The following is a 4,173-nucleotide window of genomic DNA, read 5'->3' on the forward strand; positions in this document are numbered from 1 at the left end:
CCCTAGCTGATCTTGTTTTAGATATAAGGTCTCTACTCCCTGATCTCTTTTCCCAAGGATACACTATCCTGATTTTTATTGCTTTCAATAAAGAAGTAGGTTAGATTTTTGTTACAATAACTCACGAAATTTTCCTAGTGAAAACTGGGGCAAAAAAATTTCGTTCGTTTGTTTGTTTTGCTGAAAAGGTTTTTACCGTGAGGCACGAGGTTTGAGATGATCAAAAGAAGAAGTCTCAATACAAATAAAATAAAAAAAGAACAAGAAAAGAAGTGAACTCTAAGTGTAGAAGCGGAGAAAAGATGTGGATTGCTCAAGATATGGTTGAAGTCACAAGCTTTGCATGTCCCTCCTTGATCCGAAAAGCTAAAGAAAAATAAACCAGCTTTCGCAGCTAACGAGCATCAAGATTCAGATCAGAGTCTGCAGGAAGAACCAACCAAGACTCGAGATTAAGCTTCAGAAGGTTTATAGATAGGAATCTTGTAATTCTTAGTTGATATGCTTAGTTAGTTAGTTTTTTATTTTTCATTTTAGTGTAATAAGGAGCTCAGCAAGCAAAAACAACAACAACAACAGTGAAATCACAGTTCCTCGGTAGTCCCAGCTGCCAAAACTTCCAAAACTACACTGACCTAATTCTTTTATAGCCAAGGATATGTAGGCAACCTCCGAAACAAGGTTCGGTCAGACTTTTTCCCAAAAAATGCTTCCCAGGGAGTATCCAGATGGGCAAAAATCGCTCGTAATTGCTCATTTTATCTTTTCCCGAAAACTCTTCATGTTTCAGAGCAAAGAGGGGCAGCTGTGAGCATGCGATTTTTGCTCTACTAAAAAAGCTCATACAAAATTAAAGAAATAGATTTTTTCCAAATTATTTTCAATTTTATAGGATTTTATTAATTGTTTGCATTTTTGTGCACATTTAATTTTGTTAAAATCATGAAAAATACCCCAAAAATGTCAAACGTTTCATGCATTGCATATTAGGTTTATTAAAATGAAAATCACAAAAAAATATTGTTCATTTTTATATTTTAGTTTTTAATATTAAATTAGTAATTTTCTCTTCATTAATTTAGGATTAACTAATTTTGTAATTATTATAAATAGATAATTAGTTTAATTTTATAGGTGATATTAATTTAGAATTTAATTTAGGACTTAATTAATTTAATTAAGATTTTTAAATTAAATAAAAGAAAAAGAAAACAAAGAAAAGGAAATGGGGATAAACAACTTGGGTTTTCTGATATTGGGCCACCCCAAAGAGCAAAATGCAATGGCCCAAATATTATTTTTTACTTAATTCCGCCTCAGCCCAATTGAAGGCCACCCGGTCTGGTTCCCCAATTACCAAAATGGCACCGTTTAACCCCCTATAATCCCAGCCGTTGGATTATTTTGATCCAACGACTCACAACTAATCAACCTAATCCATTAAAACTGTCCTGACTAGCCCCTCAAACCCTAGAGACAGACCCCATTTATCCCCATATCTCATCTCTATCATCTCTCAAATCCCCACCGTCCGCTGCTCACCGAAAATCGCCTCACGGCGGCGGCGACATTCCAAACCCTTCCAAATTAACACCAGACAATCACCTTCTCTTCCTCTTTCCGTCTATCACCACAGCTTCTTTCAAATAAGCCTGGAATTTCTCGAATCTTAGATCTAAACTCCCCAAAACCCTAATTTTTTCCTTTATGATTCTTGGTCAGTTTTGGGGTCGTTTGACCCCAAGACTTCCATTAATCGACTGTTCTTGTTAAGAACAGTTAATTAATGGTCGTCTAAGTTCAGTTTACCCCGTTAAAATTGGTCGCCTTCTTGAATGGTCCATCCCAAAATGAGCCTTAGGTAATTCTTTTTCTTTTTTTTTTGTTTATTTTTATCTTTTGTTTTCTTTCATGATTTAGTCTCTTGTTTAGCCTGCGTGATTTAGGTAAACGTTAGGTCATTTCTTGTCTGTTTGTATTCGTTGTTTAGGTTAGTTGAAACATGCGGAATTTCATCACTACTTGAATCTTAATTTCGATTGCATAAGTTTAGGTTAATTAGGGTTAATTTTTAGATTTTGATAAATTACATGACTGTTCTATTTTTCTTCATCTTCTGGTTATTTCTATCTTGTGTTTGTTTGTTTTATATTCAATATTTATTAGCTTAGTTGATTAATTTGCAAATATATTAGGTTAATCTCTAGGTTTTCTTGGCCTCATCATTCTGTTTTGTTTGTTACTGTTTTAGATATAGGTTTTAAATTCAGTGTTCTTATTTAAGTTTAACTTGTTAATTTACTAGTTATGTTTAAATTGTTTGAATTAAGCCCTAGATACCCTTAAGCATAAACTCATTTCAGAATAAAAGGACAATTGAAACAAGTCTAGGAACGCTAATGTAGGATCACCTAGTTGGTTCTGGAAGGTCCTAAAAAGGTCTTTGAAATCAAATTAGGATTTAGGATATAATTGAAACAATCAGTAATTGGAGGGGTAAAATTGGATTTTTACAAAGGTTAAAATATCAGAATGTTATATGGGACAACTGCCCCATTCTTAGCATGTAAATGCTGAAATTAGGTGGAAAAAAGGACAGATAACTGTCCAATTATGCTATACTATCTGACACTTAGGGAATTTAGGGTATAATATGTCATTTTGATGCTGATTTTGGCATACCCTATAAAAGAAAAGTTACTCCCTCATTCTGGACAGAATTCATTAGCCTATAGTCACCTAAAATTTCAGAATGCAAAAAGAGAAAAAATTCCTGAAACTTAATTGCTAAAACATCAATTTTCTAGTTAGATTTCTAAGCCGGTTTTCTCTAATACTCTGATTTTTGAGAAGTCTAAGTGATGATCCTTTGGTTTCTGGGTTGATTTCCTACTGCTACTATTTGGATTCTGGTTGCTGCTCCATCTTTAAGTTTCAGCCAGCATTTCACTTGTTTTGTTGCTAGTTTTTGCTATTTTTCAAGGTACTGATTTCAACTTTCTTCATGTACTGCTTGTTTGAATGTTATAAGACCAAAAGCTGCAAATTACATGTGATAAATGAGTATCTTTTCATGTAGTTATTGATTACATTGATATGGATCTGATTAATCTTTGTTATATGAATTTAAGTTTGAATTGATGTAGTGTAAGTAGTTTGGTTAGTACATTAATACTTGTAGCTTTTCTATTAAAAATGGGAAGTGTTGACTTTAGTGGTTTGTTTGAAGTTGTTTCTTTTAGTTAAAATCTCACAGTATCAAAAACTGATTCTGCATACATAGCTTCTGTAGTTTTCTTTTCTTCTTCTGCGTATATGATGAATAACATGGTGTTTTACTTGAGGTCATGTTACCTATGGGCTATAACTTGTGGATTTGGTCACTAGTTGGCCAAGTCAACATGTTTTCCAAGCCAAAAGCTGGAATTTGGCTATTGCTATTATGCTGAAACTGGTGGCTCCATGTGGTGAACTGAGCTTTGGTTGGATCAGTTATATCCAAAAAAAGGACAAGAGTTCACTAGGCCGTCAATTTTCCAGATATGGTAATAGAATTAGTTGATGTATTCTTTTCCAAAAAATAATATTCTAATGTAATAGATTAGTTATTAATATAGTAGTTTATGTATTAATGGATTACATTGTAGTTTTCTGATTGTCCAAAGCCTTTGCATTATTTATTATAGTTAAATAGGTTTTCTTTTGAATTCAGGTGTTGTGATTAGTATCATCATTGTTAGAACGAGTAGTACTTCTCTTTGTTATTGTAATTTATAATGTTGAAGTAGTTCAGGCCATGGGCTGAATGTCAAAATTAGGCTTTTGCTTCTGTGATTTAGTTGGGCCAGACTCGTGGATTGGCCTAGTTGGGGAAATGACCTCAAACGAGTCTGAGCCCAGGCTATTGGGTATGAGCATTAAGCCCAACAGCCTTATCCCAGCTATGGGTTTACCCTTTTCGAATTGCAACTCATTTTTATGTATTGGAAATCATATATAATCAATATTAAAACTCAAATTGTATTCTGATTTTTTAGAAGGAACTGAATTCTACCCTTGGAGAAATGTGTGTTTCGGGCGATTTTTATTGAACATAACTCGTAATAGGCCCAGTCATTTAAGAGTGGCGACTGGGACAACTTTCACTGTTCAGCCCAATTAGGCTGTTTCCTC

This window comes from Nicotiana sylvestris, chromosome 10, assembly GCF_000393655.2.
Source record: "Nicotiana sylvestris chromosome 10, ASM39365v2, whole genome shotgun sequence".
In the NCBI taxonomy this organism is placed as follows: domain Eukaryota; kingdom Viridiplantae; phylum Streptophyta; class Magnoliopsida; order Solanales; family Solanaceae; genus Nicotiana; species Nicotiana sylvestris.